This window comes from Rissa tridactyla, chromosome 1 (genome assembly GCF_028500815.1).
Source record: "Rissa tridactyla isolate bRisTri1 chromosome 1, bRisTri1.patW.cur.20221130, whole genome shotgun sequence".
Lineage (NCBI taxonomy): Eukaryota > Metazoa > Chordata > Aves > Charadriiformes > Laridae > Rissa > Rissa tridactyla.
The window spans coordinates 111,357,351-111,383,142 of record NC_071466.1 but is presented as its reverse complement, the minus strand read 5'-3'; the positions used below and the strand labels follow the sequence as shown (position 1 = coordinate 111,383,142).

Below are 25,792 nucleotides of genomic sequence, written 5' to 3'. Positions count from 1 at the left end.
TTCTTGACTGTGATGCTGCAGGACCAGGCCTCGTAGCTCGACCCACCACTGGTGTCCATGTACACTGACACAAGAGGAGCAAGGAGTCACAATGGGTTGGCTTCTGCTGCTCCGATACGCTTCCCCGGGTGGATGGTGTATGAAGACGTGGCAGAGAGGTGATACCCTTGCAACACTTCAGCATAAATCGTTAGCCTTACCTGGGCAGATCTCTGGAGGCCCTGGAATGCCAGCTTCCATTTCGAAAAGGTGTTAAGTCTTTACTCAACTAGGATGGAGGGCATCTGACACTTAACCACAAGCCATAATAACAGAGCACCCTTGTCTTTCCATTCTTAGATGTGGATGCCAAGCCAGAATGCACTTGACCAAAGATGTTTACAGTGTAAGTGCCTGTATCTGAACAGGTCATGTCAGTCTCCCTTGGCAGCCCGTGGGAAGAACTAGGCTCTTCTACTGAACTCATCCTACGGTACAGGTTAAAGGAGGTCAAATGAATCACACCCTAAGTGCCTATTTGTCCCCTGCCTGGTAAAGAGTTCTACAAGAGTTCTGCTTCTCTTTGCTGAATATATATAGGGTCTTCCTCTCACCTTGTCACTCAAGAGGCAGGCATCTATCACACAGGTGAGATAAATCCCAAAGCACCATCTTAATCCCCTCCATTTAAGAATCAGCAACTAAGTACTGCCCGTGTAAGTTCTCAGAGTTTCCTGCTCAATACAGTGGATGCCTCCTAGGGGTAACCCCAGTCCTTCACATAACTAACTGCCTTTAGTTACATGACACCAATTAGCGTGTTTATTTCAACATATTTGGCAGCTTGCACTTACTCCTTCAGTACTTTTCCCCCCAGATGTCACAAGAATTGCCTCACTCTGGGTAGTAACTCTTCTCATTAGCATAGAAAGTTCCTCTCTTCCTTACCAGTCTTCAAAAAAGACTTAACAACAGATCTTTCCCTTCAGGTGTGACCTATATATTTTCTTCTAGTTTATTTCCTTTAAGTTTTCCATTTCTTAAGCCTTTTTTCTTTTGTTCTACAGTATTTAAAAAAAAAAATATTATCCAAAATCTGCTGAAACCTTCAATCTTCAGTTGACTTTGAATGAAGACACCTGATCAGGTTTATCTTCTCTGTTACCTCTTATTTTTCCTTAGAGTCCTCATTTTTATTGGATAGTCAAGAACCAAAATTATAAATATTCTCGAGTTCTCTGACTCTACTTCTGTTTTATTCCCTAACCTTTTAAAAAAAAAAAAAGTAACTTTTTTCCTTATTTCTAATCTCTCTAATTCCTCTCCTAAACTGTTCCCAAAGCTCTCCAGAAGCCAGACTGACTGGAAAAGGTTTAAAACGTGTTCAGGAAAGGGAGGCAGTTAGACTTTTTCTATCCGGTCCAAAGCAGACACGCAAGCTGAACTCCCTCAGCCTGTAGGACCAGGCAGTCTCTCACCTGGACAAAGACAAGCATGACGCAGCTGTACTGTCAAAAACTGGTCCAGGCTCCCTGAACTACGGTTTAGGGCTTTAGGTCAAATTTATCTCCCCTCTTCCTCCATCATATCATAGAATGGTTAGAGTTGGAAGGGACCTTCAAGATCATCTAGTTCCAACACCCTGCCATGGACAGCGACACCTTCCAGGTTTACTCACAGCCCCATCCAACCCGGCCTTGAACACTTCCAGGGATGGGGCATCCCTGGAACAACAGCTTCCCTGGGCAATCTGTTTCAGTGTCTCACTGCCCTCACAGTAAAGAGTTTCTTCCTAATATCCAATCTAAATCTACCCTCTTTCAGTTTAAAACCATTACCCCTTGTTCTATCATTATGCTCCCTGATAAAGAGTCCCTCCCTCTCCTTCCTGTAGGCCCCCTTAGGCACTGGAAGGCTGCTATAAGGTCTCCCCAGAGCCTTCTCTTCTCCAAGCTGAACAACCCCAACTCTCTCAGCCTGTCCTCATAGCAGAGGTGTTCCAGCCCTCTGATCATCTTTGTGGCCCTCCTCTGAACTCTCTCCAACAGGTCCATGTCCTTCTTGTGTTGAGGACTCCAGAGCTGGACACAGTACTCCAGGTGGGGTCTCACGAGAGCGGAGTAGAGGGGTAGAATCGCCTCCCTCGACCTGCTGGCCAAGCTTCTTTTGATGCGGCCCAGGATGCGGTTGGCTTTCCGGACTGCGTTCGCACATTGTCAGCTCATGTTGAGCTTCTCATCCACCAACACCCCCAAGCCCTTCTCAGCAGGGCTGCTCTTAATGCATTCTCCACCCAGCCTGTATTTGTGCTTGGGATTGACAAGGTTATATCCTTCTATAACCACAGTCATCTTTGTTAGCTGTTGGGCATTTGCCAATAAACGTTCAGACATCTCACAGCAGTTGTCAAAGAACAGAGTTTTTCCAGGCCAAAGTTATGACTGTATTTATATTCCAGCAGTTCACTCCAGCTTTGGTGTGCAGTAGTCATGCAGCACTAGAGACAGAACCCTTCCTTTTCAAAACTACTCTTGCTCCTGAGCATTTTTTTATTTTTTTCACTGAAATGACCAACTTCATCAGAAACAGCACGGCTAGGAAAAAAAGGCATCAAACACCTTCTTGGGGGATAAAGCAGGCCCTATTAGCATCTGTTCATCTGCGAGGCTTAGGGAGGGTACTTTAAGCTTGAAGAACTTGGCAATGGTTTTAATGGTCTGACAAATCTCCCTTCCCAGCAGGAAGGAAGCTCTCTGTGCCTGGCAGTGAACTGTAGAGTCTTCCACAAAGCTGAAAGAAAACAGCACTTATCTAAATTTAACTTGCCATACTTTCAAACTGGTCTCTGTGAGAAAATGTCTTTTGCTTTCATTTCATGCAAAACGTTCAATTAAATTCTCTCAGGAAAAAAGCCCTTTTATGTATAAAGGCACGTATGCTATTTTTTCTTTAAAATGTACTTCACTTGTCTTCCCACGTGGCTGAAGTGGAAGATCTTAGTGTACTGATTATAAGCCAACATTAACCTGCCTTTTTTTCAGGGGCAAAGGAGAACAGGAGAAGCACTGAACAATTCCTCATCTCCATAGGCAAAGAAATAAGATCGGCCTGGCGCAGCGCCCGCTCTGCAAGCTGACTCCACCGAACCAGGTTGGGAGCGCATTCCACCGTCAGAAGTCCTTCTTGAAGAACTTCCTGCCAATGGGTACTTGACATTAAAAACTAGGATGATCTAGGTCAAGTATCCTGGTTGACATTAATTGCTATGTTGGATCAAAAAAGCAGGCAGCCACTCAGCCAGAGCTCAAGTCATGTTAGGCTTAAAAGCAATCAAGGCCAAAACCTTGAACTGTACCCAGAAGCCAGAAGGAAGCCAAGGCAGCTGTTGAAGAACTGCCCGAGCATGTTCTTACCACCCATGCCCTCTCTGCACAGGCAGCTGCCTGCTTCTCAAACCGAAGCTTCATAGCACTGATGGAGTGCAGCCGCCTGGAGAACAGGCTGGCCTCCAGCCTCACGCAGAGGTCACCAAGTCAGACTGCCTCCATGACATGGAACCCCCTGAAGTCCGCTCTCCTGTCTCCTGATGCAGAAGGCTGGGAGACTGCTGGCTGCACATACCTCAGGAAAAAAAGCAAATTACAAAACACGTATAAAAGGACAGATGAAACACTCCAGTTACCAGTAAACTAGTGCCTTCAGTGCTGCTACTTTTATCTCTACATACTCCAAAGGCAAAGAACATGCAATGTCCAACTGGAAAGATGACCTGGAAAAGCAAGTCATCTTTTTGTTGACAAGAGCACAAGACTGGATGACTCTCATTTATCCGGAGAAGTCCGGTGGTGCTTTACACCACCACGCATGAGAGTGCTGAATGAAAACAGAATTTAAAAAAAAAAAAAAAAAAATCACCAAACCAAAGAAAAAAAAAAACACCCAAAAACCCACCCCAACCACACTCCCAAAGAAAAGGATCGCCTTTTTTTTTTTCCTTTTCTGTTTTTTAAACAGAAAATGCAATTCTGTTGGACTACTACATAAAATAAAAATGACTGCAGGATGATTTTTTTGAAGGCAAAGTAGGTAACAGCGCTAAGGAAGAACCTGGAGAAAGAGAAAGCAGTAGCGAGATGGATCTGAACTCCAATGAGAGCCACAAAGTAACCTACATGAGTTTTTGGGAGGGGATGGACAGACACACACCACACAGTAACAAAGTACTCAAAGCTATCACTGTTGATGAGGCAAAGACCAGAATAAAGGATTTAAAAACCTGAAACATTGATCTGATACCAAAGACCTCAGATGATTCCCCCCCCCCGCCACCAAGGGAAGGTGATCTATTAGGAACAGTAGTAATTTTGAGAATGCACCTTACTAATGCAAACAAGAAAGACAGAATTCAAATTCACATTTTCAATCCCAGAGTTGTCACTATCGCCAATGCCAAGAAGGTCCGATTCTGGAACCACTGCTCATGTTGAAGGGTATCTCCTTCCACATATTCTGCTAATTTCAAAATGTTACTTACAGTAGATGAAAAAAGGTTTAAGGTACATGATGAGTTCATGTAAAGAAGAGGCAACTCCACAAGCCCTTGCAATTAATATATTTTCCAAAGCTACAACTGAAACAGAAAACAACCAGGGGCTCATCTTACCTATCCACACAGCTTGAACAACACGGCCTTTTATACAACAGACATAAAAGGAACAGATTAATTTTTAAAGAGTAAGCGATGAAAATATATAGTTATACTCCACAACTCATAGCAGGTTTCCAAATTGTAATCAATATTTTCCTTTGCATTTAAGCACTGCTGAATCTTAATGCTTTTTAAATGCCCAAGTGCCAGAAAAAAAAAAAGTAATTTTATTATAGAGTCTGACTGTAATTTCTGAAGTTTCCTGCAAACCCAATATGGGTTAAGTGCCCATTTGTATTGTTATAAAACTTCTTTACAGTGCTGTAATACAATACCTGAAGCAACAGACCCTGGGCTAATATTCAGCATACAACCCAATAGTTACATGTAGACCCAAACACAGCTGGAAAACCAAAAAAGTCTACAGCAAGTCCAACAATATTTGTATTACTTTATTCGAAAGTTTAAGAATACAGGTGTCAAAATATACTTTTCAAAGAAAGAACAATATTTGGAAGTAGTAATTTATCAGTCAAGACAACTATTTGGCAATTACAGCATGTGCAATACTGTTGACCATTGACAGCTCAGTTAGTCCAATGACGACACAAAAATACTCCCCTCTCCCCTCCCCTCCAGAAAAAATACAATCTCTTTAGTCAGTAAAGATACCTAACTCTTTGTCCAAGCTTCCTGAACGACAATTTTGGGCCAAATGTGAAATTGTGTCAAGAATCATTTCCTAAAAATCTAGCCAGTGTCATTTAAAAAAAACAAAAAAACCAAAAAAAACCCCCACCAAACAACCAACCGACCACAAACACACACCCAATCCAAACAAACATAATGAAAAAAACAACCTAAAACATAATGCCTTAAAACGTACACTTTCTTCCTGTCTATACAGCGCATACTGTTCCAGACCCAGGTAAGGCATAAAATGTTCAAATATGTCAACAGTCAAAACTAACCCTATAAGTACTCGTAGTAAAAACTAAGCAGCATTTCTCAACGTGAGCCAACGGGAAGCACCACAGTCTGCCTCTATTACCGGGAGAAATCCTGGTCGATCTCCCAGCGATTACAAACTAGAGCAGGTCTTTCGTTTACCTATTTGGACACTGGGAAAGGGTTCCTCACAAAAAGCGTGGTCGGCCACTGGAACAGGATCTCCAGGGAAGTGGTGATGGCATCAAGACCGTCATAGTTCAAGGAGCATCTGGACAACACTCTTCATCACATGGTATAGTTTTAGGTAGTCCTGCAAGGAGCAGGGAGGTGGACTCAATGATCCTTATGGATCTCTTCCAAGTTGAGATAGTCTATGTTTTTATATTTGCAGTCAACAAAGTGTTGATACCCTATTAATACTTTGCAAGAGGCTTTTTTGATTTGGAAATAACCAGTCATGCCTTTTCTGCTCTTTCATTCGTATAAGGACATCAATACTTTGTGACAGGACTCCTCCAGCCTTCCGAGCAAAGCTCTGGACCACTTTGTATTGAACAGGTATTACGTACGCAAATCCCTGGTGCAGACAACGGCTGCACAGATTAAGGATTGATGGCAGGAACCAAGAATACCAACCAGCAAGTCCAATGTCTATGTTGAAGGAAAGATGCCTCCAGAACTGCAGAACTCGGTGCCTTTGCCCTGTTACGTGTGGCAGCCAGCTACATCCCAGCCGTCGAGAGGGGAACCAGCCAAGGTTTCACTCAGCATTTGCACAGCCTGGAACTGTCTTTCTGCATCGCTAGGACTAGTCAGGGCCCCTTAAAATGGCTAAAAAGGAGGAAGGTGGAAAGGGCTTCTTCAATTCAGTGCATTTGGGCTGAACACGCAATGCAATACTGAAACTGCAACGCGCACAACTCCACACCTCCCTTTGTGAGGCACCTCTTTGGAAGCGCCCATATCTGCTCACAGATTTCCTAGTTTAGCGCAATCTAATCCTAGAGCCCCCTACACTCATCTCTCTCACTGCTTTAAGTGATGCCTCTACACCATACCCACATGAAAAAAAAAAAACAGGAGGAGAGCATTTAAGAGATGTTTATCTCATTTTGATTCTACAATGAGTTGTTCATAACATGTTAGGGTTTTAAAAAACAAAATGCCTTTTTTTTTTTTAGGAGGAGAGAAGCTCCAGTCTTTCAAAGCACTTTTCTATGAATGTGCTATCAGCACTTCTAGACAAATTTAACATATATGGAATTAACTCCTGTAGAGAGTAGAGACTACTTGAAAAACAGACACTTCTTGCTTTTGCCATACCTCCTTAAGAACATTACTTTAGTTAAAACAGCGTATGTTTTCTAAGCTATTAAATAAATTGATACACTCTAATATTAGAAAAAAGTTACTTTTTTTTTTTAAACACAAAACCTATAAAGTGGTAAACTAAAGAGCATAATTCCATTTTGCCTACTTACTGTTAATTCAGTTGGGCTATTAGCTAAGAATGTTTTCATGTTCCTGAGTCAGAAAAGTCTCATCAATCTGAACTTACGAAACTTGATCTGCTTCTTGTGATAGAGGCCTTTTTAATCCAAGTTATATTAACATTTTCATGTATACCTACTATTTCTGCCTACAGTGTACTTCTGGATGACAGAATGGCTTGTTTGTTGTAATGGCAGTTTCCTAAATTTATTCCACTTTTTTTTTTATCCTGTAAGCAAACTTGTAGGTAACTTAAGGCCTGTCCTCTTCACCTATTATTACAAAACCTACAGGAAATGAGTGGTCTTCATAAATTCAGAGGGGTTTGTTGATTTTTTTGTTTGTTTGTTTACATTAGTTTAGACCATCCAATGCATTCAGAAGTTACTGTGGTAATAGGTGCCTTTTCATAAAACACTAGGCTAGAATGGTCACTTATTAACTATAGTACACAACTGCATTTTACGATGAAAGAATGTAACACGTATGAGTCAGACTTTCAATTTAATAAAATTTCCTTTAGCAAAACTAGAGTAGTAGAATATCTCATAAGCCTGACTCAAAAAACATCCTCTACTTCAACATCTGATTATGTTTTTTCTTTACTTTGGAGAAGTGCATTGCCAGTGCCATGGAAAAACCAGGACAAAATGCAGGGGGGGATGCACAAAAAAACAAACAGAAAACTTCCAACACTAATACAGTCTCTTGGATAGAAATACTCCTGTTCAGAGAATCGCATAACATACGTAACTCGCATTTTGGTTATGCATCTCTTGCTGCTGTTCTTGATCATCTGCCCATAGGCTCAGGTGATAAAACAAAATAAATAAATAAATAAATCATCACTTCCAGTCACTCTCTTTCCTGATCCTGCAGTAAGCTGGCTCTGGTAATGAAGACAGCAGACACACTTATATTTTTAATAGGACAAATAATTGCACCTCCTTAAACTGCTCCCAGCAGAGCAATGCCACTATCTGTGCCCGTACCGGTGAAGTGGCAGGACTGATGGGCCAGGGGTAGGACTTCCCTGCTCAGTGAAACCGAGCTGTAATATCCGTCTGTGTACTTGGTCTTTATAGCGTATTTCCATACCTAATTAAGTGAATATTTCCAAGCTTTCCTTCACATATGCAATGTCACCCTTCTGTGCAAGCAAAAATTTCACATTATTTGACACTGAATTAAAAATAAAATTGATTAGCAGAGGTTAGACAACTCCCATCAATAACAACTTTGAATCCCAAGTGCATCGACCACATATACGGGTAAGGGAGCATTTGCCTCTGTATTAAGAGGTCAAGTAAGAGAAGTACTTCAATTCCTTAAACTAAAGCACAGGTCAGGTTCTTGCTGCCTTCTAATCTCTAAGTCTAGCAAAGGAGAGAAAAAGATGAAAGCCAAAATAAGGATATTTATTCTGTTTGTTTCTGAATGACGACTATGCCTGGTGAAAGGGTTACCTGTTGTCTGCCCTGGTCTTAGTTTTGTTCCTGACTAATCCACAGGCTGGTCTAATGCAGTGCACCACTAGGAAGATGTTGCCATCCTTGCTTATGTTACAACAGCATCTTTTCTTATATTCTATTGTACTCTGTTGTTAAATAATGCCTCCATGCAACTACAGCCAGGTGTTTTGTCAGTGCTAGACTCAAAATCCACCCAGGAATGCTGGCAGAAGCCTGCAGAGTTCTGAGATGGGGAATACCCTTGCCACAGACCTCCCTTCTGGATGCTCAGGCCAACTTAAGTCCTCATGTTTTGGTCCTGCACCTGTAAAATTTTAACAACCCCATTCTTACTCTGGTTTAGTGTGTACACTCCAAAACACAGCGAAGTACTATTTCCAGCTACAATTTCTGTGCTCCTGTATTACAAAACAATCATTAGCATAGGAAACAAAAAACACAGTTAGACTTGGGGGAGGGGGATGGTGGTGGTGGGGAGAGTCACGTTTTCCTTGGATATAACCTGCTCCTTCCAGCAAAAGTAAACTACAACAACCAAACCACCAGTTAGTTCACAGGAGACCCTGCAGTTTCTGCAATTTTCATGTTGAGCTCCCCCTGGAATCAGTGCACAGTACGGCGAAAGGACCGACTTGGAAAAGGTCCTCCTTGGAAAAGACACATTTACCGCAATATAGCTATTAAAAGGAACAACTAAAATAAATGTTAGTTAGTATATTAAAAGAGAGTGTTAACTGTTTGATCACAAACTCAGCCTTTACCTCTAAAAAAAAAAAAAAGCTCACTTTCTGCAGGCATTAGGCTATTTCCCCTAACTTTGGGTGTGTTCCATTTTAGTCTGATGTTCTCTCATACTCAGTAATGAAGCTTACAAGAACGGCAAGCAGTAAAAGCAAATAGAGACAGGCTTCCCTCAGAGAAATAAATATTTTTAAGCATCAGAAATGCGTAATTTGGCATATTGAAAGAGATGCATACAGCTATTCCTTTAAAAAGCCTCTTTTAGGACCAAAATCTTTTATGTTCTCTTTCTCACAGATATATGTTCACATGCTCTAATCTATTTTTAGAGTGTCCTTCCTAGATTAATTTTTAAACTCGAATCTGGATACTTTTTCCCCTTTCTCTGCCCAGATATCCCTGTTGAGCCTGTCTGTTCTGCTACTGGCGGCAGAAAGGACGTGGAAGTCAGCCTGCCACAGGTTTGCATCCCACCTCTTTCCCAATAAGAGCAGAAACACCAAAATGGTGATATTCACCCATGTATATGAGAACAGGGCACGACACTTACAGGCCAAGACCCATAACTTCTTACAGCACGCATACTATTATATGTACTTTCTGTCACAGTAGGTGACAGAAAGCCATCTAATTTAATGCTGCAATGCTTAAAAGGAGAAAGAAACAGCACTGTTTCCCCAAACTTTATAGAAAATAGAATACATAAGCATACCTGCCTGCATTTGTCAGCTAGCCAGCCCAGGCTTAGGTTTGACAGTACTTCTGTAACAGAACAAACCCACCACAGACTTCACAGTATAAATATACAACTAAACCTTCCAGCAGTTTTCTCTTTACAAGATATAATTCAACTTCCACAACTTTAGCTATGTCTGATACAGCTCACAAATGCGACAATTTTAACCAAAGTCTGTTTATATTTTTTTTATTTAGAAGGATCTTGCACCTGTCGTATAGACCTGTTGTCTATCCAACACACACATCTTTTGAAAGGAAAGAAATGCTTCAGACAACCAGTGGTGACAGTGCGCGCTATTTGAGGAAGAAGTAAGTTGCTTTAGACTAAGCCAGCTATTCCCATTCCTCTTGCAAACAGCAGGGGAAAAAAAAAAAAAAAAAAAAAACAAAACAAAATAACACACACCAAACCAAACTGTAATGGTTAAAAGGAGGTGGGGGGAGGAATTAAACCAGCTATTTTACATCAGCTAAGCAATGAGCAATACCTGCGGACCAAAATGCAAGCAGCCACTGATGGATGTTAAAGCCCCTCTCCTGGCTGGGAGGTACAGCATGGATCCATTCCTTCATTTTGCAGCCTAGAACTACGATGTGTTTTTTGGTTACACATCACATTTTGCCAGTTTTCCACTTGCGAGAGGTCATCCCCTAGACTGGCTACCAGGCTCAATATATATTTATAACATGTTTTTCTAAAACACATTTTAAAGCTATTAATGCAATGATTACATAAATAAAGTACAAAAAAAGGGGGTGCTCTTGCCTCTCAACTGCTTAACAAGTTGTAAAATTAAAGGATATTCACCCTAGCCCAAACGGATTATTCAAAATTCTTATCATCTGCACACACTGCTAAATAACCGATTCATTTTATGAATACTTTCCTCACTTGCCGAGAGACAAAGAATCAAACAAGTCACACAGAAGTTAAGGTGCCGAATCGTGGCGATATCCTTAACTCTGCAACAAGCGGTAGTTCCAGTGACACAAGTATTATGTTCTCCGAGTTTCAAATATTTAGGACTAGCAAGCCTCCACATCTCTACTACATTCTGTACTGCAGAATGTGTACCGCATTAGGAGGCTTTCCGAGGAGCTAAGGATGTTTGGTTTTTTTTTTTAAACATCTCTAAAGAATGCCCACTGCTAGAGCCAACTCACTCCTTCTCCCATTTATCCATCCGCACTCTTCTGTACATTCAGATGGAACAGAAAAATACTGGGTTCTACCACTGGACTAGGACAGCTCAGGTACCTTCTTCTCTACATACGCTTAAGGCAGGCCAAATTCCTCTTTGCATCTTTGCTTCCAATCACTTTGCTCCACCGGTATGCCTACTGATGGTGCCCGCAAATAAATGCCATAGATTGTACTAACACATGAATTACCACATTTCTCTCACACATGTGAAGGGGGGACATGTAAGTGAGTATTATCACTTAGGCACAAAAAGACTGATTTATTTTTTAAAAATAAAAAAAAAAATGTTTTCCAGTATATTTAGCTCCTCTAAGACAAAAATATTTAAATAAAATATGTTCACCTTAAACAGAGGTCTTCAAATAACTTCAAAACGGTAGCTGAGATTTGTTCAGGCTTAGATTACGTATGCATGTAGCCCCAAGGACTGGCAAACCGCACTTGTAACTTTACAGTACTTGTACTGTACTTCACCGTACTTGTAAACTGAGGGGAAGCAATGCACATACACCACAGCGTATCAAAATATTTAGTGCTGGTCAAATCCAATGGGAGACAAGCCTCCTGGTTGTACCATGGTCACTGAACAACACAATGTAAACCACTTACACATTTCCAGAAGAACATGGTTTATGCACACATTACACACAAGTAATCTGCAAAGACTAAATAGAACACACGGTAGCCAAAGAGAGCTAACAGAAGTATACAGAAGATACTATACCTTTTTCTTCTCCTCTAATCCCATTTTAGTAATTATCAGTTATTTCTACATATCTTAAGTGACTCACTTGTAAATAACACATACAAGAATACAGTGCTGGAACACACCATTACTACGCGTATGGGGAGTCAGAATTCAGAAAAGTCAGGTTACGAATATGTTTGTGTTTACATATTTGTTTACATAGTCTAGTGATTAAATCAAAAGAGAAAATCATAGGGATATCTGCCCCTACCTTAATTAGTAAGGCTATTTATGCAGGCTGAAAGGTAACCATGTATCTGTTTCTCCAACTCATTTTTATTTATTACATCTGAAGAGCACTATATTGTTTGTACTCTTCAAATCACAAGAAGCCTCCAAATATCATTTTTGCAGAAAGGGTTTTTAGAAGTGACTCATTTAGAAATTTCACATTTGATCCATCTGAGCGAGACCTGTTTCACCCAGAAAGAGTAAGGCACTCATTCACCAGAAAAATATGAAAGCATACAACACAATCACAACTCACCCCCTCCCCAGGACTTCTATCACTACTTTTTTTTTTTTTTTCCTAAAATTTATGCAAGCAAGCTTCATCACTACAATTTTAAATATGTCATAAGGTGGTCCTCTGCCCTAATTCTTCCTAATGAGAAGGTATGAGGTCATTTGAGAAGAGGTTTTAAATATGGAATATAAGCTAGGATTGTTAAAAAAAAAAAAAACAACAGCAAAAAAAAAAAAAACCTACCACAATCCCCACCACCACCAAATCCAAAATACTCAACACCTATAAAGCTGCCCCCACACTACGTGCTTCATCCCCAGGATGGCACGATAGCTGTTCGGGAAGCGTATCTGATGTTCCTAGTATCACCAGCTCTAATACACCCGTTGTCATACCCCTTCCAACAGCATTTCTCGTGCCTGCAGTTTTGATACTGAAGCACTGTAACTGCAGCATTCAGGAATTTTTCAGTATTTTACATTACTTTCCTGAATTATTCAAACAACCACTGCTATTTCTACAATCCAGGGCACCTTGTCAGAGTTCTCTGAATCCTGCAGCTGATCTCCATGTGGGCAAAGGTGTTGTTTGGGTTTGTTTTTGGTTTTTTTTTTTAATTATTTAAATTTTTTTTAAAATTATTTTATTTAAAATTATTTAATTATTTTTTTAATTATTTAAAAGAAAGTAAGTTTTCCACAGGAATAACTGTATGATGCACGTGGAACTGCTGCATTTCCAAGCGGCTCTTTGCTCAGCAAGGAAGGGCAGCAGGTGAGGAGACAACACACCCTGACTTTGGCCATTCCACCACAGGGAAGGGACCTTCTGCAGAGGAATGGGGCAGGTCACTAAGGTCAGCAGAACCGCCATGGATAAACCTGACAAAGTCCACCTGCCACAGCACCAAGCAATAAGCTAACAAGAATTAGATCAGATAGCAGGTCTACAAGTGTTTATAGCCCATGACTCAACTTTCCCTCCTGTACAGTGACCTTTAAGGAGGACAAGAAAAGAGACGAGCATGCTTATATGTTAAATTCATACAATCCATTATCCAAATGAGTAACTGATATCTGAGGCTCTAAATCTACTTAAGTAGCAGAACAGCAATGGCCTACAGTATCCCCAAAAGGCTGCAACAGAGGAAATTTGATTGTTTCTTGTGAAGCATGCGCAATTTTCCTCAAAAAAATAACAACAGTCATAAGGTAGGAGCCACACAAATACCGTGATCATCAGCACAAAGAGGATATTATAAGACCTGCTTTAGTGCTTAAGTTCAGATTCGCAGGGAAAAAATACAGCTGGTATTTGCCTGACAAGGCTCTGAAGGCATAAGAGCTAGAGGAACCATACAGTACTGTAGCCCAAAATACCCACCCAGTATTACCCCAAAAGTCATGTCCAAATACTGTTCATCTCCTCTACTGCATGTTAGAATACTTTGAAAACAAAACCAGAGCAGGGTAACGCAAAAGTGCAATCTCCTGGAAAGCCCAAAGAGCACATTGAATGGACCCTTTTTCCATTAAGGAAATTCACAGTAGAAAATGACTAGTGATATAACTTGCGGTCCAGAGGATAAAGTTTGAGAACACAACCTTTTATGCATTTCAGATCAAAAACCAGTTCAGTCATATGCATGCTGAGATAGCCTTGGGCATACAACAAACTAGCTTAACAAAAAAAAACAAACCACACACACACAAAAAGACAGAGTTTGAGAGCAAGCACTGAAGACAGCTGTGTTGAAGAGCCATATATCCAAAAGACACGATCAAACTTTCGTTCTTGATATTGCAAGCCAAAGACAAACCAGAGTTCAGTAAACAGTAAATGCGATTCTGCACAACCTCGTTATCTTTTCATCTCAACAGTTAAACCTACGTGAGGGAGTGCAAAGAGGTTACAGAATGCTATCAGCACGGTTTATTAACATTCCTTTTGCATTTATTTTGTAGCAGGATAAAACTTAAGGTAGCAGAGAATTAGACACCAGTAACTTGAGAGGACCAGGACTGATTCTTGAGAAATCATCTTGACCTCCAGCGGCAAGAGGAAATTTTTCTTCAAGAAACTCTTACGTGGCCACTGCTGAGCGGCTCGCAGCAGATACGCTCTTCATACGTTAGCTAAGCAAAAGTGAATGACAAAGGTGCATAGATTCTTCTCTTATTTCCCATAAATACGGACTGAAGTAATAGACAAGGGACATTTTCCAACTGTTTTTGCCTTTCCACCCCAATAACTATACACCTCTTCTCCATTATTCAGGGAGTCCTAGGACTTTAACACATGATCTTGGAATTCAGGTGAAATTTTGGCCTTACTGAAGTCAACAGCACCATTCCTTCCAATTTCAAAGGTGAAGGATTTCATGCTCATCTGTGGTGTTCCTTCTCCCTAATGCACCCCCCGCCCTTTTAAATCATTATATTCTGGTTTTGAACTTTAGCTTCTGATCACCCTTCTCGCATCTCATCTAAGAGATATGTTGCTCATCTCTCTTCTGAAAGCACCTTTAGATCACTTCAAGTTATGATCGTTATTATGAATTCAAGAAAGATCAACCTGTTGTCCTAACTGCATGTTTAGGAAACACAGACTAGAACCTGAAGCCTTCAGCTCTTTTAAGTACGGGAAAGGAAGGATGCTCTTGGGTATGGAGCTATAGGGTATCTCCGCAAGCCAGAAACAGTCAGGTAAGACTATTCATTGTATTAATCAGCCTTTAAAGGATATTCTCATTGTTGCATAGTTAGTTTAGCACATAAAGTTCTAGCAAGGAGAAGTTAACTACCTCAACAGCAAGGAGTCCACATACTACTCTTGTCAGATGAGAAAGAAACGATAAAAGCAAGTACACTGCAAAGTAAGGCCAACACAGCCAGCAGCCCTTGCTGCCTAAACGGTTCCAGAAGGAGCCGTGCAGCCCAAGTTTCAGGTAGCTTTGTCCTTCCCCATCAAACTCAGCCCCGTACAGGAGTGGCAGAACACACTTGCATGGACACCACCACCCACCGGGGACGTCTGCTTCTCCGGCTGGGAAAATGGCCGTGAGCAGGAAACGATAAAGGTGTGGTAAAAGAGGGGTTTGGGGGGTTTTTTTGGTGCTTTGTTGGTGGTTTGTTTGGAGATTTTTTGTTTTGGTTGGTTTTGTTTGTTGGGTTTTTTTGTTTTTTGTTTTTTTTTTTTTCAATATGATCCTTGTCACATACTCACCTTTTTGGTAACTACAAAAACTCCAAAGTGAGCAGAAAAACAACACTCAGGCAAGAAGTTTTTTCCATAAATGATAAGCAAAACAACTATGTTCAAACACAGTTGAGGGGTACAGACAAGGAAGTGGAGGCCTGAGCCCCCTTCTTTCTACTGCCTGAGAGACGGAAGGCAGGAACCAATAACTTGATGTTCCTTCCCTGCTGTTTTACACTGCTTTTTCACCTTATTTGGGCAGCAGCAGGAAAAAAGACAAAAGAAGCACCAAAGAACAAAGCCTGAATCCCATTCTGGCAAAAAGTGGGAAGGAGAACAAAAAGACACAAGTGGAAGTAGATGGACTACTTATAGCAATTATTGTCAAATATTTTTGCACTTCCTTCCTTAATGTAACTCCTTTCCTAGACAAAGACCTACAAATAATTTTGAAAAGGTTCCCTTTGTAGAACAAGGAGAACGGAAGACTGTAATAATAATATGCAATGAAGATAAATTTTCCCAATAATGCAAGCTACAGGAAACACATGGAGGTCAAATAAAATTATTTGATTATTATTTGCCTTTTCAAACACTATTTTCTTCAGCTGCTAAATAAAAACATTATGAAGCCATTTTACACAGTAAAATTTAACCTTATATTAACCTTCCATATTAAGTAAACAAACCTTTCTAGCCAATAAGCATCTCTGTGAACTCTCCAAGATGATAAGCAATACCTTAATTACATTCATTTACATGACTTTGAAATTGTTCCAGACCAAAGTCAACGACTACAAGGTCAAAGAGTATGGAAATCTAAAATAAGGAGAAATCCATAGTCGGCCAGTTTACACAAGCATGGTACAGCATCCTTTCTACCCAGTTTGCAAAGGGTTAGGGATGCCAACCTTTTCATCAATTACATGAAAAAAGCAAACCCTCTGAAACACCAAAGACTGAGTGTATCCCTTTTTTTTTTTTTCTTTTTTAAACAGACTATTCAAAATGGAAAACAATGGACACTTTAGAATTGTTTTTAATGCCTAATGGCAAAGTTGTATGAATCTTTTATGCAAATATTTTATAATATTCTAACTGAAAGGCATAATACAAAGGAAGTTATATTCAAAAAAAAAAAAGTGCAGCTGATTCACTGACAATTACAGAGTACTTGGTATAGGGCCCCGTTGTATTCAGTACTGCTGCACTGAGTAGTTCTGCTGAGATTTATCCAATGATGAAAGTGGAACGGTAGAAGAGAAGCCACCATACTGATTCCACATCACCATACTTCATGAACTGCACAGATTCAGAGAGAAGCCCAAGACAAATAAAAAGGAAAAAACAAAACAAACAAACAAAAAAGTAAATCATTGCCTAGAGTTCCACTCTCATCAAAGCTAGACCATATCCTTAAGATATGGGGAGAAAATATCCTGTGTTCGAGTCCTGAATATAATCTCTAGTATGCTACCTGAAAACCTTTATTAGTCAATCTGTGCTATGCTTAGAGCAGAAAATGCTAATTATACTCAAGCAGCAATTATAAATATTTTAATAATACTCACTCTTGCAAGAAACTTGATAAAGTATGTTCTGCCCTCAAACAGCAGAAAAGCAGACACAGCATCCATCCCATTCCCAAGATATTAGATAATGGCTCAGGTATGATCAATAGCAATCAAATTAGCCAAAATACAGCATATATGCACACCGCACTAATGGATCATTTCAGGATTATAGTTTGTGTATTATAACCATGAAAATACTACAAATATGCATATACAAAAGTCTAAACTACAGCTTTTGGATTTAGGCAATCCCATATCAATGCACTACAGCTGACAACATTTTCTTAGCATTAAATTAGATAAATCTCCCTGCACCCTCACTTTACTAGCCAAGCACTTTTTACACAACTCTCAAGCCAACAACCTTCTGCAATTTAAGTATGATTTAGTGCAAGAGAAGCAATGAGTATTATAAAATTTATACTTGTTCACCTTCTCTCCCCACAGAGAAGGGCAAGATGTTTTTTCATGTAAATATGTATTAGATCCAAATCATTTAAATAGATATTATTCCACAGAGAACATGATGCTGCATATGCCCACTTCAGCTCCATGTTACTAAATAAACTGCAAGATAATGATGCTGCCTTGCTCATCCTAAAGGACACTGAAAATATTTCTAGGCGTTTCAAACGGAAGTAAAAGGAAGGGACTTTCACAAGAACAAAAGAAAAACGAAGGTGGCTCTTACAAAGTTAGATAAGGTGAAAACAAGCTGCTCATAAATCACAAATTAGTAAGTCTCCTCAGGAGCAGGCCACAGCTGTGGCAGCAAAAGAATTGCTCAGGTACGTAGAGCAGTCTTTATAGTATGGATATCAAGCCATTACTATCTTCAGTAGAGAAAAACTATTTTAAACTTAATGTAGGAATGTTAAATGCAAGGTGCCAAATGTTAATTTCATGCAGTTTTACTTCTCAGTTATATTTAGCTACAAGTGTCACTGCTTGAATGGAGAGGAGACAGAGAATAGGAAAACCTTACACAATGTATTTTAAAAATGAGAGCTTTAAGCATTAATTTTAAGTGAGCGCAACTATCTCACTGCTTTTCACAAAGTACAACGGAAGTTAATCAGCACATTACCGTAAAATACATTATTTTGAATTCAACTCGTATTAAATAAATGTATTTATTTAAAGTGGGAAAGACTGTCACTGGTCTTGAAGCTATCACATATCATTTGGGCCACAGTCAGTTGTCTTACAATACCGTCTGACCTCTGCTTGATTTTAAAATAGGATAATCACCTTCAACTATGCATGAACCTTGAACATTATCAAAAACAGTTTTATTGCATCAACGATTTATTAATAGTCTTATATTAATAGTAATGTAACTTTGACTTTACAAAGTCATAAAGATGACGAGAAACACAGTCGAGACTCATTGTGCTGCCTATTTTATTTTAGGCTTACTAGGCAACTCCATGATACAATCAGAAAAAATAAAACCCATCCAGAGAGCAACAGCGACAAAGGAAAAAAACAACCGAATACGCACGTATCATCCCAGTTAAGCAACTGAGGGGGAAGGATACAGAGAGCTTCATGACGTTAAGATAAACACGGAATCCTTTTAAGTACTGATATTCTCCTCCAGCCAACTGCGCCGGGAACCGGCAAACTGCTCGTCCTGAGGCAGGTAACCTCTGGGCGAGCAACCTCTGGGCAAGCACGTGAACGGTGACTGCTATAACAGGCGAGAGCCTTACGCAGGAGCGCATTGAGCTCCGTTCCCCTTCCAAGCCAAGCACCGCAAGACGACCAAAGCCTACGGGCCGCCATTCAAAACAAACCTACCGAAGGAGGAAGTGCTTCTCCCAGACCTTTTGGGTTCAAAACAACTTGCCGCAGCAGCCCTGCTGCGCTCTTCGTATCGCACGGTCACTTTTATAGCTGTTAGCCCCATTACACCACAGTTGACAGTTTAAACAAAGAGCAACTAGGAAAGTACAATATTCTATAACTGGCATTTACAGCACCGGCCTTGGACTTGTAATCTTTACCAGACGGGCACACAAATCAATCTATCAGCTCGTAAAGGTGTGCTTTTTTAACCTCTAAAACAGATGGGATTGGCCAGAAACGTCTGGCATGTCAAACTGCTAATCACTGCTGCCCTTTGCACAAAATAACCCACTTAAGTTGAGGCATGGTTGCACTGTAACAGACATTAGTCTGTGGGAAACCCATTTAACTGTCACATACTCCCGCCACTCCTGCTCTCCCTTAATTAAGCCTAATGCCTTATGCTTTGACCTTTTGTTCTAGCCTATTAACCCTATCTAGTACAAGTTCAAATATGTTAAACTTAAAAGTTTAGTGTAAAATATTAAATGCCACACTACAGAAAGAACGAGGGACGTTTCTCCACCCTGCAAGTTACCGATCCCTTCACCAGATTTCCTAGGCTGACAAAATGGAAGCACTATGTTCATTCCCAAAGACAAAATATACCCAAACACTAACCAGTTTCACAGCAAAAAAGTGAAGTTTCTTCCACTTGCGTAACTACCTTTTCCTCTTTGGAGGAGAAAGGAAAAAAGTGAAACTGCTGTTCGCAACTTCATATCCTCAGGCTTTTGGGTTTTTATCCAACAAGAAAGCACATGCTATCAGCCAAGATCACACTACGCTCATTTGCTCTTCTCTAAAACCTGTCATTAAAAATAAGACGTAATTGGTTTACAGTGAACAATTCCTCCTCAATTAAAGGCTGCATCTGCAAACCTTGCTCACACTGAGTCAGACACCACCTTGTTCTTTTGACAACATAGTTACAATTACTATGAGATTTCAATTCTCATCTGCATCTGTTCATGAGTTACATCTTTTGAAGTTTCTCAGGCTTGCATGAACTTAAGATAAGGACATAATTCATAAATTTTAGCTCGCTGCTACAGAGTTTTCTTTCATGTAAGCTCAGCTTTAGGCAGCATGACTTCCTTCCCCTCTTGTATCTCTTACTTCACGAAGGTTGCAGAGCGTCAACAAGATCAACAGCTACGTTTGCAAAGCAGTACTCTTCTGGAGAAAGACCGTCCTAATGGTCCAGAAATCCAACTTAAAACAAGAAATCCAATTCCAGAGACAAAACCAAACCTCTGACCAAGAAAACTCCACTGCACTCCACGTTAAAGCTATTTACACTGGTATGCAATGCAAACTCATACACCAACACAGGTAATCTACAATTAGTGCCTGTAACCAACAGGCAAACCTGTTCCCCTCCCCCCCCCCCCAAAAAAAAAAAACCAACAACAATAAAAAAATAATAATATCAAGACATAGCCCATAACTGTTTTGTAATGTTGGTCAGAAATGGAAAAAAGAATGCAAACTGCATCAGGATTACAAGCCACATATACGCTAACACACACATTCTCTCAAATTCTTAGCTTAAACCACCTTACTGATGAGCTGAATACTTGCTGCAAGGTCCTTATTTACAGCTTACACTTTTGCAACTCTGACTAAATCGAATTGCTTTTAAACAGAGGTGACAATCTTGAAACAAAGCTTTAAATTTAATTATTTTTTGAAGATGTGAAACATTTCGAAAAGCTTGTTGCCACAAAAGCCACTGTCTACTAAATTCTGTTAAGGCTGTACAAGTGACAATCTGCTGCTGATCACAACAATTCTCAAGTTGTAAATAGCTAATTAATTAATTATGTTTTAATTCCAAAGAGCCTATCTTACTGATTCTGAGACCAGCACGCAACATGATTAACTTTCTGCAAATGCAGTTGCTCAGACAGCTAAGAAGCACTACAGCAACACTAGACTTCTATTTTTGAGGAGTCAGATAGGAAGTATCACGGGAAAAAAATGGATCCTTCATCTCAATTTCCCTTTATTTCCAAAACACTGATTCTAGATAAATCCAAATCTCCCCAATTTCAAAAGTATAGGTATTTTCTAATGATTTCACTTTGTTATATTCTATTGTGTTGGAGATAGTCAAACTCCAGTACACAGACCAATGCTATATCCAAACGAACTTAAGCAACACATGGATTTATTAAAAAAAGAAAAATAGATCCTTGCATCTGCAATCTGTGTCATTACAACGGATATGCTACAAGTTTTGCAGGCTGGGATTTGGCATGACTGCCTCCAGCTTCTAGACCTTCCCTACTAATGCTCACAAAAGTTGCCACTGGAGGCAATGCAAATGAGTCCTAAGAGAGACCAGAAACAAAACAACAACTGCTTGTCAACCATTACATGCCCAAATTGTATTCTTTATGCTCATCAGCATTCTCAAGTTCTTAGGCATGCATGTAGGCCCACCGAGTACAGTGGGGCTACTCAAGTGAATAAAATTACTCACAAACCAAAGTGCATATACATAAGCAATCACTGGACAACACTCGGGGAATTATTCCCCAGTATCAAAGAAAAATAGGATTTAGGAAATGGGAACCAAGGGAGCAGATCCAAACAAAATGACAGCGGTGCTAAATGTCTACAAGCCACTGTAACGCAATATCTAATAATGATTTTACTGTGACGGTCCCTTGCCACAGAAGCTCAATTTGGATCCGTTTCATTTAAAAAAATAAGAGATTGCAACACAGTAAGTTTTATTTAATCTTCTCTTTCACTCAGAAATTACATGTAAATCAGGTTCTTCTCTATTTAGCAACTACCTCCCAAACAAGTAGGCTAAATCTTCAAGACTTACCAGCAAATTCCACACAGAAAGTTCAAAGGCTACTAAAATACTCATTTCTCTTTAATCAGCACACACTAGAAGTCTTACACTGAAGGAGAGGGATTAACTTGAAAATTTATCACTTTAAAACATATTATAATCCTAAAAGATTTACACATGGCAGACAGTTGTATGACAGATTTGGCAAGACAAAGAAGAAACCCCAAACCAAAGAGACAAGGTAAATAACCCAAACAAATTCTTTACCTTGAAAGCGGTCCCATGAGGGAAGCCCTTCCTTCAGGAGTCCAAGGATGCGTTAGTTTTCTTCCTCAACAATTCCATGCTTGATCTGAAAAGAACAGCAGAAATCGCCCCATGAAATTCTGCATACCAGTTTTTCCTCATTCAGTAACCTCTCGCTACTTTCTTATTGTTGGTGTAACAGAAAGCCACGCTCTATTTTGGATAGTAAGGACTGCAAATAACATTTCTATTTAAGAAGAAAAGCATAGCTCCAACCTTCAGAAATCAAAATTTCCAGAAAGAAAGGAACCATCAGTAAAACAAGCATAAACAACTTGAGTAGTCTAGACTTGTGCTGTCTAGCCAGATAGTATTTCTGCAAGAACAACGTCAACGCTCAACTGCGATTCAAAGCTGTGGTCCTCTTTTTCTTCCTTTCATTCAAAAAACAGCTGTGGCATGAAAGCCCTCCTTCCTATTTAGCAATTACAGCTTAACACTTCAAACTTGCACCTAAAAATGTCAACATCATGTTTTTTTAAAAAAGCCCCTATTAATTTAAATATATATACACACAAAGAAAAGACAAGAGCATGGTGTAACTGGTGAACGTAATGCTAAATGCCACAAAATTACTTAGAAAAATACTAAATCAGTCGAAACGGTAACATTTGCTTTTAAGATGTTTAGGAATTAAATACTGTCTAATGTTATAGTTAGAAGATGCTATCCATCACAAGCACCACCTTAAACATTCTTCTCAGCACTTCCCTATTACTCCTAACTGTACTTTTGCTAGAAGAGGCAAACTCACAGCTAGCCCAGATCATTGTTATTTGTACTATTTCAGCCTTGTTCTCGTGACAAGCCTCATTATTAAAGGTTACATTAAATCTTCTGTCACCAAGTTACCACCCAAGCAGCATGCACAGAATCAAATTTGACTACAATGAGTTTTAAAAAAAAGACAGACAGACAAACAAACAAAAAAACCCGACTTTCTCCCCTGTCTGGCTGAACTTTCCCCTCCTCTTGCTTGGCAGAGGGAGAGTTCCTCTCCTCTCTGCTTCACCTTTAGCTTCTCGTCTCACAAAACCCGTGCACAGAAGCCTTGTAAACACAGAATTTCTCCAGCAGAGAGGACCCCACGGGTGGCTATGGGTGGGCAGGGCGGAGAGGGGCAGAGGGGGAAGTGTGCGCGCTGGGGGCAGCTCTCAGCATTTCCCCCTTCTGCAAAACCACTCGGGCTAAAGCCAGCTTAGAGAAAACACCTGACTGACCGCCGCAATGGAGGGGGGGAAGAAAAAAAAAAAAAAAAAAAAAAAAAAAAAGATGCAAGTGTTGATAGACGGCTCATCATCCAAAAAAGACCCATTCAAAGCTTTGAGGTATGTGAAACAACAGAAGCATGCAGTACTACTGCCAGCATTAAGACCCAACGAAAGCAACAGATCCAATTAAGATGAAAAATAAGTAAATACACTGAAATACTACAGGCAGACACTATTTCAAATCCTTCCCCTATATACATCACAAAATAAAAAGCCAGTGTGCATCACAAAACAGTAGCAAACCTCAACATTTGGATTCAATTAGGAGGGAAAAAAAAGCTACCATTGCAGTAAAAATAAACAGATAAATGACAGGTATAGTGACAAAGGTAGTAACAAACATAGTTCAAAGCCTTCCCAACCCCATTGCTCTGAAAGGACAAATAAGCTGGATGGGGAATCTTTTGTGAGCACAGGAAAAACGGGACAACAGGTCCCTTAGAGAAGAAGGAAGCAGCACTTTTAAAAAATTATAATCACCTTTTCAAGTCACCTTAATTTGAGAAAAAATAGTTAATTCCAGTATTTCTTCTCTATACTACAGATATAGCTAAAATCTTTTCCAACAACAAGTGGCATTATATAAATATTCCCATTTCCAAGAGAAGACAGATGTCTATCTAGCAGCGAAAAAAAACCAAACAACAAACACCTCACACTGTATTGCCATCAGGTTCAATGTATAGACAGGATTTCCTCTAGGTCAGGATTAAACAGCCTTTTCTGCATTGTTCCGAGTGACTACAAAAGGTTCAGAGAAGAGAGAACAAAAGAATTTGTTATTTCTGGGGAAAATTACATATTCCTTCAATAATGTTTTAAAAGGGGGGGGAGGGGGGAGAAGAAAAAAAAAAGCTTTTCTAGAATAATATTTTATTCCCAAAAACTTCACAGCTGGATCACTGGCTTTTCACATCTCACAGTTTTTTTGAACGTTGATTTGTTCCATATTATAAGCTGCTGAAAGTGGGATAGGTGATGACACAAACAATGCCAACAGGACAATCTCCTGGGGCAAGAACGATCATTTCTTTCTACCTTGGAGGCATGCCCCGCTTTCTACATCACTGGAAAAGCCTTTTCAATTTCCCTTCCCACTCCATTTTTGTAGTGGGGTGGAGCACGGAGAAGGAGGAGAAAGCCCATAGCTGTGAATTTTAAAGTTTGCCATGAAAAAAAAAAAAAAAAAAAAAAAAAAAAATCAGCACCAGAGCAGCAGTAGCAGCCTAGCACCAACAAGAACAAAAAAAGTGTTCTTCTGCAAGCAAGATGTACTACTTAGACACATTTCAACAGGGAAATTCATTAAGCACTTTGTGGGGTAAGTTAAATACTCCTTTATTTGTTTTCAAATAATAGTTTCGGTCAAGACTGAAACACCTTTTACATCTCCAGCGCCCACTCTCCCATGATGACTCCCTCACAGTTTCCTTTCCCAGGAGGAGGAAGAGCAGCCCACCTAAAGTCTTCCCCAATATTTCCCCATTTAAAAATAAGCAGTATGAAAACAGTTTCTCTCAAGACAGGCAGTTAAACAGGAGCAATGAGCTCCAGTAACAATTTAAGTATGAGAAGACTACGTCAGGAGGGTTCTGACCCAAACGAAGATGGCTAGAAACTGCTTCTTCTCCTTTCTACACGTGAATATTTATTTACGTGAGCCTTAGCTCCTATTCTCCTTCTTCAACCATCAAGCCAAGTGACCTGCAACCGACAGCCAAATAAATTACCAAATTAATTCTTTCAAGTGCTAAATAGGTCCGTTAACATTTCTAAGTATTCGAAATAAATAATCCAGAAACACTACAGTGCAGGCATTCATCTTTACCAAAAGAATCCCTCTGCCCGCTTTTCCTGAGGCAGATCCATCAGGGAACACAAAAAAGTTTTTACGTGATCACAGATGTCCACCCAAAGTACTGCCTGCCAACCGTAGCACGTTCTTCTCTAATTTGGTGTTTTCAAATACCACTAGCAAAACCCGAACACCATAATATCCAAAAGCAACGCCACAAGCCTTTTAAATATTTTCCTCGTATTTGCCGCAGACAGGCCAGCACAGTTCAGATAGTTACTGTTCTTATTGGTTTGGCCTCTTGGCAGGAAGAGCGAGCAAACCACAAATACAAGCCATTAACCTTTTTGTCTTTAGTTTAAGACTGTTCAGACAGACTGTCAAGTTCATGGTTTTTATCTTCTTTGTACATTTGTGCATATTCTTTCACACCTTTTCCTCCTGTTCAGGCTTCATTCCCTACCTACATTATCTTTCCACTTGCCTGTCATTAAACCCCTGCTGAGCAGTAATGATTTATACTTCAAAATTTGCACTTCTCATCCCT

At 39.9% G+C, this 25,792-nt stretch overlaps 1 protein-coding gene across 8 annotated transcripts in view; it reads right to left on the bottom strand.

The window, feature by feature from the left end:
* Positions 1–25,792, bottom strand: part of NRIP1 (nuclear receptor interacting protein 1) — a 130,397-nt gene that overhangs the window by 76,648 nt on the left and 27,957 nt on the right. For all 8 annotated transcript variants that reach the window (XR_008467141.1, XM_054206949.1, XM_054206975.1 and 5 more), the window contains exon 2: positions 22,141–22,225. The gene's annotated coding sequence lies outside the window, so the exon portion shown is untranslated. The remainder of the gene's footprint in view (positions 1–22,140; positions 22,226–25,792) is intronic.